Here is a 13,900-nt window from a genome sequence, read left to right as displayed (position 1 = left end):
CTTTAATTTTTCAACTTTGATTTTTAAATCATCAAAGGTAGTATCTCTACCTGGAGTTTTACTCAACGCAAGACGTCAATTAACCTCAGCACATATGATAATTATCATAAGAATTATCTTTAGAAATACTTGAAGTATTAGTAGAAGTTTTTTGAGTAGCAAAATTAATGATTTTTTTACGAAGTTTTTCAACAGTAACTTCTTTCAGCAATTCAAGGACATTATCAGAAGTAAGAGTTTGAATATTTAAATCAAGATCTTCAAATTGCACTTGAAGTTTATACACCATTTCATCACAGTTACAAATATCATTATCACAATCATTGCATTTATTAACCTAATCGGGTTCACTATCAGAATTAGGTAGTTCAAAATCATTTTCAGATATAGAATCAGAGGTATATAATAAATTATAAACTTGGTCATGCATTTCTTCAGAAAGTCCTAAGGACTTGAGTTTTTGTAACTTGCAGTTTGGAGCTATATGACCATATTGGTTGCACCTATAGCACTTGATTTTTGCTAACTCTCTTTTTGATCTATTTTTCGTAAATCTGGTAGACTTTCAGGATTTTCTAGTTTTACCTTCTTCTTTGGTTCTATGCCTAGAGCGTTTATTTCTATAGGATTTATCAGGCTTAGAATATCTTTGGGTTTTTCTTGCTAATGGTTTATCCATACCAAATTGTTCACAAAAATCTCCTAATTGGGATTTTTCTCTGAGTTTATCGAGCTTAATCTGTCCGGCTAATTTTAACTCGTTGCAAAGGGCTAAGGCTTCTTGAGTACAAGCTACAATAAGCTGACCATAAGTTTTTTTTGAGTACTGAGCCTCGCCATAAGATCCGTTAAGTGATTCTCTAACTCTTTCAGCAAATAAAGGTGGAAGACCATCAATGAATTTAGCTTTCCAATAGTCATACTTACTTTCGGGTAAATCCATAACCCTACTAAGAAAGGTGTCTTTATACCATCTAAATTCTCCTAAATGTTTGCATTTTAAACCATTAAGAAGAGTTATAATGTTTTCATACTGATTGGTAAATCTACCTCCATAATAAATAGAATATATTATTATACAATCAATGAAGCAAGCGAGAAATGATCACACCCACTTTGATGTTTCATGACCTTACTATGTGGAGCCCCACCTCCTGCAAAAGAGATGGATTCAGTGAAAATGCTATAATAAAAAATCAATTACCATCCACGACTAACCATCAAATTGATACATAGGAATAACAATGGATTTTAATACAAAACGAGCTCACTCTAGGTGGACAAACCACCAGGAATATATGTACATATATACATATAAATATATAGATGAAAGAAAAAAGAAGACAAAAACTACTACAAAAAATTTAAAAGTAGTTCACATCGTACAACGTAGCGTAGTCTAATAAAGCAAAGCAATTCTCAACTTAATATAAAGGGGGATACAACTTAAAAGATATCAAGGTCCTTGGAACAAAAGGAAAAATGTTCTCGAAAAGGCTTGTCCTTTAGGGAAGCCTGACTTGCGAGTCGGCGGCTCATTGAATTCGTTGCTTGGGTTCATGCCATCAATAGAGGAAGCCACTATGACATGATCGTAAAGTGGGTAGACATTAGTAGAATCACCCGACCAAGCTATGTCAATCTCTTTCTTGATCACATAAGGATTGATAGTGGTGGGCATAAATACCGAAAAACCAGAATACCGAATCGAATCAAATTATTCCATTTTTTCAGTTTTTTTTTTTTGGTTTTTCGGTTTGGTTTTGGTTTATTTATTTATAAATTTTATATTTCAGTTCAGTTTTCGATTTTTAGGTTGATGTAATTTGGTTTTTGGTTTAAACTAAAGTAAATAAAAAATTTTAATATACTTTTTTTAATTATTATATATATATTTCTTTTCTTTTCTATATTATAGAAGAGTTGGTTTGGTCATGGGATGGAAATGATATAACAAATTTCTCTAGGGGTAATTTGGTCATTACAGTAAATTATAAGCTCAATTCAGTTATTTTTTATGCTTTGACTTTGGAACTTCATCAAAAGTTCGAATAAAAACCCATTATTTTCTCTTTAATTACAAGCAATGCCATTGAAGAAATTTACCATAATGCCATCACACGTATTTCCACACATATGGGCCCTCTATCTTCCATTTATTTTTCAATCTTATTTATCTTTTTTATTTTTATGTATAAAATTATTTCAAATATATTTAAGTAAATTGATTAGTAGGATGATAATTTATTATAAAAATTAATTATAATTGATGCAATTAAATAAATTTTATCATTTATTTAATTTCATATCAAACATATAATTTACTTTCTTTCTTATTTGTTATTACATTTTCACCTAATTTAAATTTTTTCCTAATATATTCAATCGTGGTTTTACTATATCATCTCTAATTAATTATTATGGTCATCTAAGTATCATGTCACTTAAATTGGAGTAGAAAAAGTTTTACACAATAATTAAAAATTTAAATTACTTAAAAAATATTATTTTTCTTTTCTTTTCTATTATATATATATATATATATATATATATATATATATATATCTATATCTTTTCTTTTCTTTTCTTTTTTTCTATATATTAGAAATGATGGTTTTGACATGTTAGCTTATGGGTATTAAAACAAAGTTTTAGGATACAAAGGTCTATAAAATACTTTGCAAGATTAGTTTGTTTGGGAAAATTGTATTTTGTGTTTTAATATTTGGACATTATCAACAACTACAAGAAAAGTTCTTCCATTTTGAATTAATTACAACTCATGCCATTCCAATAAATTACCACTTTGCCATTGATGCTACTCCTATTGAATATGATGGAGCCCACATATAATTAATTATTATAAATTATTTATATATTAAAAATTAATAATATTTAATTAAAAAATCAAATAAATATTTATGACATGCCTGCTTCAACCGTAATTGTACTATATTACCCCTAACTAATTATTATATCACACCTAATTAATTATTATAAGTTATTTATATATTAAAAAATTAATAATATTTAATTAAAAAATAAAAATAGATATTTATGACATGTCTGCTTCAAACGTAATTGTACCATATCACTCTTAATTAATTATTATACTGCTACAAATTAATTATTATAAGTTATTATACATTAAAAATTAATAATATTTAAGTAAAAAATAAAATAGACATTTATGACTTGTCTGCTTCAACCGTAATTTTAATATATCACCAATTAATTATTATGGTCATTTAAGCATTGTGCCACATAAGTTGAAATAGAAAACAATAATTTAATATGTTATATATTTTAAAAAAATTACATGAAAAATACTAGAAATCACAATAATTAACAACTTAAAAGATTTAAAAGATATAAAATATTTGGTCGACTCTTGAAGTTATATTAGTGTTACTGAAAATGGAATAGAAGAAAAGTATTATAAATCACAATAATTAAAAACTTAAATTATTTTTAAAATATAATTGATTATCAATGCCACAAAAATTTGGACAAGAAGAGAACGTATTCAAAGGTCAAAAGAGTAAAATTTTCATGACATTTTTAAAAAAAAATTGCTACATATACTCAAAGGGCAAAAGAGTAAAAACACATAAGAGATAAATGTTGAGAAATCAAGAAGCACCAAATGTTACAAATGTATTATTAACATTTGTAACATTCAACACATTTCTAAATGTTTCCAAATTTTTCTTGAATCAACACATACACATAATAGAAATAATAAATAATAATAATAATTATATTTTACTATATCACCCCTAATTAATTATTATGATCATTTAAGCAATGTTCCACATAAGTTGAAATAGAAAAAATATTATAAATTACAATGATAAAAAATTTAAATTATTTAAAAAATATAATTAACTATCGTCGACACAAAACTCTGGACAAGGAGAGTAGCATATATTATTCAAAAAAAATTATATAAAAAGTATTATAAATTATAATAGTTAACAAGTCAAAATATCTAAAAACAATTTAATATGTTATATATTTCAAAAAAATTACAAGAAAAATACTAGAAATCACAATAATTAACAACTTAAAAGATTTAAAAGATATAAAATATTTGGTCGACTTTTGAAATTATATTAGTGTCACTGAAATTGGAATAGAAGAAAGTTATTATAAATCACAATAATTAAAAACTTAAATTATTTTTAAAACATAATTGACTATTAATGCCATAAAAATTTGGACAAGAAGGGTAACGTATTTAAAGGGCAAAAGAGTAAAAACAAACAAGAGATAAATGTACAGAAATCAAGAAGCACCAAATGGATTATTAACATTTGTAACATTCAGCATATTTCTAAATATTTCCAAATTCTTCTTGAATCAACACATATATACATAATAATAAAAATAATAAATAATAATAATTACATTTTATTATATCACCCCTAATTAATTATTATGGTCATTTAAGCATTGTTCCACATAAGTAGAAATAGAAAAATATTATAAATAACAATGATAAAAAATTTAAATTATTTAAAAAATATAATTGGCTATCGTCGACACAAAACTCTGAACAAAGAGAGTAGCATATATTATTCAAAAAAAATTATATAAAACGTATTATAAATTACAATAGTTAACAATTTAAAATATCTAAAAATAATTTAATATGCTATATATTTCAAAAAAATTACATGAAAAATACTAGAAATCACAATAATTAACAACTTAAAAGATTTAAAAGATATAAAATATTTGGTCGACTCTTGAAATTATATTAGTGTCACTGAAATTGGAATAGAAGAAAAGTATTATAAATCACAATAATTAAAAACTTAAATTATTTTTAAAATATAATTGACTATCAATGCCACAAAAGTTTGGACAAGAAAAATAATACATATTATTTGAAAATTACATAAAAAATATTATAAATTACAATAGTTAACAAATTAAATTATCTAAATACCTATTAAAAGTATGATTGATTATCTAAATTCTATTTGTGTCATATAAATTGAGATAAAAATTAATATATTGAACCCGTGCTAGATCTCGAATGAATCTTAAAATGTATTTGCAATTCTTTAAAAAAAAACTTTTATTTAAATAAATCAAAATCGAATAGGTAAATTTTAATGCAACACGTTAAACAATGTATAAGAACTAATGTTAACATAAATAATACCACCATTTACTAATAGAAGTATTACTAATACAAATATTACTAATATATTCTATTCAAAAAGAAAATTTATACACTATAACAAATGACTCCTACGTTTCAATAGAAGGAATATATACAAAAGAAAAGTTTGATAAAAAATTTACAGAAATATATTTTATAAGTATATTTTATTGTACCAATGAAAACATTCTACTGTTCAAACTTCCTACTCCAACATAAATTCTAAAACTAAAAATTGCAATCCACATGTTTTATTGTTGGGCCCGTGCTGAACGGGCCTTGCACTTCTAGTATTAATATATATATAATATTTATTATTTAATATTTATAATATATAAGCCCATAAGCTATTAGGCTTTAGCTACAACCCATTATTGCCTACAACCTAAAGCCCCAAATCCAAATATATTTAGCAATCAAAATTGAATGTTACTTTCATCGATTTTTGCAACCGAAAGTTAATATATAGTCCTCCATCTGATTTTTGCATATTGGAGGTGATTATTTTTATTTGTCACCTAGAAGACTTTGCAATATATTAATTTTTCTTTAACGTAAGAAAGTTAAACTAGTCCGATTTACAAATATAATTTAGCTCATTAAATAGGCTAGATACCGAAAAATCGAAATTATTAAATTGAATAAAACCAAGCTGAAATATAAATAACCGAACCGAACCGAACTAATTCGGTTCGTTTTTTGGTACACCTAATTCCATAACCGAAAACCGAAAAAACCGAAGCAAAAAAACCGAACCGAACCAAAGTACCGAATGCCCAACCCTAAGGATCGACTAAAATTCTCTCAAGAGTGGTCAACTTTTTCTCCCAGATCTCACCATGACAAACATACATAATATAATCCCTCATAAAAGAGCATCAAGATTGAATTTCCTTGGTGCGCGTTATTCTATTCATCCGGTGCTACCAAGATGTAGCGCAACTTGCAAAAAATCTATTGGTGGAGTGTTATGAAAAGAGATATAGCTGAGTTTGTGGCTAGGTGTGCAACTTATCAATAGGTTAAGGTAGAGAACCATAGACTTGGTGGTTCGTTACAAGAGTTAGTTATTCCCACTTGGAAGTGGGAAGAGGTGAATATGGATTTTGTGACTGGTTTACCCCATTCGCGTCGTCAGCATGATTTGATTTGGGTTATTGTAGATGGATTGACTAATTCAGCGCATTTCTTGCCAGTTCATACGTCTTATAGAGCTGAAGATTATGCTAAGTTGTATATCTGAGAGTTAGTCAGATTGCATGGAGTTTCTTTGTCTATCATTTCAGATAGAGGTACTCAGTTCACTTCCCAGTTTTGGAGATCTTTTCAGAAGGGTCTTAGTACCCAAGTTCATCTTAGTTCAGCTTTTCACCCTCAGACAGATGGTCAAGTAGAGAGGACCATCCAAACTCTAGAAGATATGTTGAGAAAATGCACTCTTGATTTCAAAGGTAGTTAGGATGAGCATTTGCCATTGATTGAGTTCACTTATAGCAACAGTCACCATTCTAGCATACAGATGGCCCCGTTTGAGGCTCTTTATGAGAGAAAATATAGATCACCTATAGGTTGGTTTGAAGTGGGTGAGGCCGCTTTGCTTGGGCCTTATGCAGTGTTTGAAGCTATGGAGAAAGTTAAGTTGATTAGAGAAAGATTGAAAATAATGCAGAGTCATCAAAAATTATATGTAGATGTGAGAAGAAGGGACCTCGAGTTTGAGGTTGGTGATTTAGTGTATTTAAAAATTTCACCCATGAAAGGGGTGAAGAGATTTGGCGAAAAGGGAAAGTTTAATCCCCGGTATGTTGGCCCTTATGGAGTTCTGAGTCGTGTTGGGAGATTAGCTTATGAGCTTGATTTGCCCGCATACTTGTCAGCCGTTCATTCTGTATTCCATGTATCTATGCTTAAAAAATGCATCAGCGACTCGACTGTCGTAGTTCCTTTAGAAAGCTCAGATATTCAGAACAACCTTTCATAAGAAGAGATTCCAATTGAGATTTTAGATCATCAGATCCGTAGACTAAGGAACAAAGAAGTTTCCTTGGTCACAGTTCTTTGGCGGAATCAGTCGGTTGAGGGTGCCACTTATGAAGTAGAAGAAGATATGTGAGCCAAGTATCCCCACCTTTTCTCCGCAAACTCAGATTTTGCCAAAGGTAATACTCTTCCTTGATTCAATTCTTTTCTAATTATATATATTCAACTATATAGTTGTCCTCATGTAATTTCATGCACTTATAGAATTACTCAGAAGCTCAGAATAATTTAGATTCAGTTTTTTAGTTTATTTCAGTTGTGCGTGATAGCTTATAGCCTTAGATTCCTCAGTATCCTCAGCTTATCTAGCCACATTCAAGGACAAATGTTCCAACGGGGAGATATTGTAATACCCCATACTTTTCCTAGCCTAAATTCATTTCTAGAATGTTAAGGGATAACATTCAAAATGAATAACATTTATTTCATATAGAATTTTCCATATTTAGGATTTCTATTGTGTGGAAAATTGAATAAGCTTTCCAACGATATAAGATTCTCTTAAATTCCGATAATCGGGCAAGAAGCTATGGCGATTTAAGTTTTAGTCATAAAGTACAATGATTTGGGCAGTCACTGCGTCGCAGAGGTGGTTAAATTCATAATTGTCATTTTCCAGTGGACCTCTGTGATATTGGCGCGTCGCAGAGAGGTCCATTTCCATTTGTCAATTTCTAGTAGTCCAATGCTATAGTGGCACGTCGTGCCGAAGGCCAAAACAATATTTCTATAGGGCACCACAATGGTGATGTGTTGCATTGAAGTTCCAGGTTCCAATTGTCAAAATTCAGTTACACAACACAATAGATCTGCATTGCGGGGATTCCCATTTTCCCAATCGTCGATTTTCAGTAAGCTACCGCGATAGTGGCGCGTCGCGGTGGCAGGTCAAATCAGGATTTTTGGGTCGTTTTTCAGTTTTGAATTAAAGTTTAATAGGGGCACTTTGGTATTCTCCTAGCCCCTAATCCATCTTAAACAATGAATTAAACCCATCCAAAGCACTTTACATCCACTTTTCATCAAATCTCTCTCAAGCAAAACCAACTCATCAAACTTTCTCCTCAAGAAATCCAAATTCCTCCATTATTTCTCCAAAGAAATTCAAGATTGAGGATTCCCAACACAAGGGCTCTAAGAATTCATCTCTAAAGCATCAATAAGAATCCAAGGTTCAAGTTTTTTTTATCAAATATCACTAATTAAGGTATGTGGGATTTTTCAACAAGGATAATCCTATCATTCTTGTGCCCAAAACTTACTTTTAATTACAAATTTACAGAATTTTATACGATTTTTCATGAAATTCAAGCTAGGGTTTACACCCATTATTGTTATTTACAAGCTTATGATATTTTCAATGATTTAGAAGTTGAATTCCATGATTATGTTATATTTTTCATGCATATTGCTAAAATTTCCAGATTTTGAGTTGTTTTATCAATATTTACATTATTAAGCATGATTATTATGATGATTTAACATGAGATTGATGCATGGGTTATTTATCCTAAGATTGAGTATTAGTACTTCAAGAAAGATGATGCTTTAGGCATCCTATGAGCAGATTATTTACAGATTTTCAGTAAAGCTTTGATCTTTCGATCATTGGTATAGCTTTGGAATCCACAACAGATTATTACAGATTATAGAATTTGGAATAAATTTATTTACAGATTTATGCAGATAAATGCATAACTGGTTTTTTATATAAATCCTTATGCTAGTTTTGAAAAGTGAATTTCCAATGGTTTGAGCATATAGATTTAAAAGGGAGTAGTATTTAGCACCAAGCGGGAAGCGTGCCTTATCTTCCATAAAACTATGAGCCAACGTAGGTACTAATTGAGATTATTCCCATTTCTATATGGATGACAGATTTAGCTTGTGATCGATCACATGGATTAGGTTATACTCCTGGCAAGAGTATGACACCTCACCCCAATGTGAGGTTTCTTTAAGAGGACAAGACGTTGGACTTCATGTATCTCACATGATTTATATCGGTTAAGAGAACCTCCCTAAAGCTTTGAAAGAATTTTCTTGCAGAATAAGTTTTCAGGTTTTACTTAGCCCATATGATTTGAGAATAAGAACAGAATAAATATTTCAGAACAAAGTGTAATGGCTCCCACGATTTACAGTATATGCTTTATTATTTATGATTTATGATCTTCAGATTTCAGATTTACTCAAGCGTCTGTGAGTCATTTACATTTAACATGCATGATTTTATAAATTATGAAGATATTGCTCATTTATGGCATTCACCTCCATATGCTCAGTACATCATCAAAGTACTGATCCATATATATGTCTATGTGATACATTGTCTCATAATGTAGGTTCAGGTGCTTAGCCTTAGCAGCGCGAGTCATTTCTGGGCATCTCATCTACATCTCTGCAGTTGGTGAGTCCTCATAGTTCGGGGACATAGTTATTCATATTTTTAGTTTATTAATAGATGTTTTCGTATTCCTTTAAGACAGTTTGAGTCAGATGGGGCCTGTCCCAGTGACTCTCTCTAGATTCAGTCAGTAGAGGCTTGTCGGACTACTAGATTCAGTTTTAAACATTTGATTCAATATTTAGATTCTTCAGTAGTGTTTTACAAAGACTTTTAGTATGTTTCAAATAAGATTTTTCACATTTATTATGATTTCATATCCATTTCCCCTATTTTGAGATCCAAACCTAGTAGAAAGCAGCCAGAGTTAGCTCAGGACTACTTGTATTTCGGAGCACCATATGACGTCCTGGGAACTCAGATTTTGAGGCGTTACATCCTATGACTCATAGAGTGAACCATTATGAGAAATAAACCAAGATTCTTGAAATATGTAATTTTTATTTCAATGGAAATGACAAAAGGGAACGAGTCATTAGGACAATACATGAGTCATCTGACGTCTCAATCTGTTAAGGAACCTGAGAGTTCATATTTTCTTCTTAGTGGCCATGAGTCTAAACCATGACTTCTAGGTAGATCCTATGAGTCGTGAGGCCAAAATGTGCTCCTAAGGTAGTGAACTAGTCTAGTCTTCCTGAGCTCAACCACGAGTCGTGGTCAGATAATATGATCCGTAGGGGAGATCCATGATAACTGTTTCAAAAAAATTAGTAATGTTTTATTAAGGGTGTTTCTATTTTTCCCTCTCTGCAACTCCCTATACTATGTCATTTAAGGCTTATTAGGAAGAGGTTAAAGGGACTTAGTCATTTCTTCCCCCCTCACTATTATCAAACACTTAGAAAATAAAATTAAAAGGTGATTAATCTCTCTCAAAGGAAAAAACCTAAGGTTCTATTCAAGTTAAAAATTTTAAAGCTTTCTTGGCAAGAAACTTTGTCCAAGTATGCAGGATTTCAACAATGGATGTCCTTCTACTCTTGTGTCCTAAATAAACTCAGTTTAAAGCTTCAAGTCCTTATATTATGATTCTAGGGTAACTATTCATTTTATGAATTTCCTTCAAGTTCAGTACTCTCATAATGTTTACATTATATTACACCTTTTTACATGGTTTGAGTATCTTGCATGACCTAGAGCCTCATGAATTGGTACTTATCATGATTTCAAGTAAAATTCATAGACGTCAATTATATATTTAAAGTATGTTTTCATATTATTAGAGTTTTAGTATGTACCAACATGATTAGTTTCAGTATACAAATTTTTAAAATGCTTTCAGAATGACAGGTTCTGAACTAATATATATATATATATATATATATATATATATATATATATATATATATAAATTTGAGAGTAGTACTTGGTATCAAGTTAGACTAGGCCCAGTTTCACCCAAAGTCCTAGAACTATATTCCATCATAGGTTTATTTACCCATCCCAATTTGTGCATCAATTTAGTGATCATGCCAGCTATGGATTATACCGTTAGGGAGGTATATTAGGTCCTCTTCATGGGACATATATATCAAACTCCATATTTATCTCACATAATTTATGTTGTTTAACAGACTCGCCCACAGTGTCAGATTCAGCTTAGTTGTAACCCTCAATTTAGTTTTACTTGCATTTTATTATGGTTTTTTTAAATATCCTTGAATATCAGTATCTATGCATGTTATTATAAAAAATATGTTTGTTATTATAGGTCATTGTGCATTAGTACAATTTTGCACTTAGTTTGCATTTAGTATCATGTATCATTATTTCAACATGATTATTTTTACTTCATATCTTACATATCTTACATGTTCAGTACATTCAAAGTATTTATTGCATACCTTTTTTTTTGCATTGTATCATCTTATGATATAGGCTTGGGCACGCAATCCCATCATCACGATTATCATGTTCTAGTACTACTCCAATAATTATCAATGGTGAGTCCTCATCATCCAAGAACATAGATTTTATAATATTCTTCTAGTAGTTTTGTTTCAAACATTTAAAGTTAGCTGAGGACTTGTCCCAGTAACTCATCTACTAGTAGAGACTTTTAGACAAAGTGTCAGATTTAATCTTATTCAGTTTTAGTATTTCATTGTTGACTTGGGTTTATCATTATAAGAATCTATTTATCATAATTTAGACTTATAGTTATTTAACTTCGGTTAGTCTCCATTTAGTTAATCTTTATAGTATGCTTATAATTATGCTAGGCCATGGGTTGGCTTGGGTCACTTTGTGGCTCTAAGTATCATGTTACATCAACGGTATAGTCTCGAGTCGTAACAAGGGAGAACTACTACTAATAATATCAGTATTCCTTACCACGGATGTTTATTCGACTGTAATGAAATCAATAGTTGGCATTAATGGATGCATCACAAGAGACCGGGTCTTTAGGGCACCAACAACAATCATAACCTCACAAGCCACCGTCTCCTCAAATCGAATTATAGACTTGCTAGTTCTTGGTTTTTTATTACCAAGTATGGAGCCTCTGTCAATTTCATTTTTTTTGGCTGAGGGCCTGACTAAGATGGCTTCCCATTTCCTTCAAGTTGTTTATCAAGTGTATGTTCAGACCCCACAAGCGTTAAAAAATTATGGTAATGAAGCACAACAAAGCCAACGTTGATTTCTAAATAAAGAAAATGATTAATGTTGAAACTAAAGCTTAGGATATAAAGAATAAGGAAACACACATACCGTGATCCTTAGAGATCCATACTTTATAGGTAGAAATATAGTACACTCTTTCGAGCACGCAGACCCAAGGATCTTCCAAATCTAGGAAAGGATCCCCACAGAGGTTACAATTCAGGCTTTGAATGCAATATGGACAAAGTAAGAAAGGTACTGAGGCATAAATCTTCATAATAAAAAGACAACGGAGGGCTTACTATGATATTTCTATACCTCCAAAAGATAAGGCTTACATGGAAGCAAATCTAAGCTGATAACATGTACTTATCTTGCTACCGGCGAGTAGTTTCATTCGAGGTCTGAGAGCACAACCTAGCTGCCACAAAATTTGATAGTAAGTTCAAGGATAATTCAAAGGGCGTACAAACCTATAAAATAATCAAGATAAAATCCAACCGCAAGATGCAAGTGATAACACGGAGACATAAAATAACTCTTTGTACTGTGGGAGCTACCTAAACAAAAGAGATTCTGTAAGCCCTACAGAGGCAAAGGATGAAAAAAATAATGTATTTATTACCAAGACCCATGGCAAAAGGGTAGGTGCAGACCCTCAAGTAACTGGGCTTAAATGTGGGGATATTTTTAGTAGAAGGCGAGAGAGAACTATAACTCAGCCGGCCACCCACAATTATCTACAATATTCTTAATAGAGTTTTTGTCTACTGGGGACATAAAGTAGACAATGGAGTAGTTTTGCAATGAGGATGAATGATCTTGAATATATGGTGTTTGAACCTCATCCTTAAAGGTGAGATGTTAGGGAGCCACTAAGTCCACCAGGGAATGTCTAAGTCCACCAGAGGCTTAGTATCATCTTCAAATATAGAAAAAGGACTAAAGAGATTATCATCAGTGGAAGCAAAAAAGGTTGATTTTATCCACAGTAGGAATCCTAGGTGAGGCAACATAACGAATTATGACATCTCTAAGAACTCCTATATATAAAGCCACGATATTAAAATTAGCATTAATCACCTTGGTAAGAGCAACAACAACATTCACTTCCATGGAAAAAAGGTCGGAGGATGACATCACTTAACGCAAGATGAGGGATAATGAAAAAAGGAAGAATCAAGGAAAAAAAGCAGAAATAATATCAAAGGACTAAGAAAATATGAGAAAAATATGTCTAAAAAAGGTGACACATGGTTTGTAGATGAGAGGTTAATTTAAGTAGGTACAGTGCCTTAGATAAAGTCTTGGACCAGCTAGCTTTCAGATCTTTCTATTTTCCAAAGATAGTCAGTTCTAATCTCAAAAATCAGAGGGACTATCTATATAGGAAAATAATTTTAGTAAATATTAGGAAAACTTAAATTGGGTAGGGTTGGAACCAACCCATGACACGTGGGCATGAAACTGAGATAGAAAGAGCCTATTTTATGCAAGAAGGAGATAGCAAGAGACTAGTAATGATGGTGATTGCACATGAAAGGATAGAGAAAAGGATAGTGTGTTGGGGATCGTGAGCATGTACACAAACTTTATCAAAATTACATCAGACATACAAGAATGGGTTAGTATTGTAATGCCTCGAGAGTACACCCTGGACGCCACACGGT

At 31.1% G+C, this 13,900-nt stretch overlaps 1 long non-coding RNA gene across 1 annotated transcript; it reads right to left on the bottom strand.

The window, feature by feature from the left end:
* Nucleotides 1–975: 975 nt before the first annotated feature.
* Nucleotides 976–13,663, bottom strand: LOC124885619. Its single transcript, XR_007042925.1, has 4 exons — nt 13,314–13,663; nt 12,549–12,651; nt 12,339–12,419; nt 976–1,154 (listed from the first exon to the last, which is right to left on the bottom strand). It is a non-coding gene; the product is annotated as an uncharacterized LOC124885619 (long non-coding RNA).
* Between the last annotated feature and the right edge of the window lie 237 nt (nt 13,664–13,900).

The sequence above is a fragment of the Capsicum annuum genome, chromosome 7, assembly GCF_002878395.1.
Source record: "Capsicum annuum cultivar UCD-10X-F1 chromosome 7, UCD10Xv1.1, whole genome shotgun sequence".
NCBI lineage: Eukaryota > Viridiplantae > Streptophyta > Magnoliopsida > Solanales > Solanaceae > Capsicum > Capsicum annuum.
This window is presented reverse-complemented; position numbering and strand designations above follow the sequence as displayed.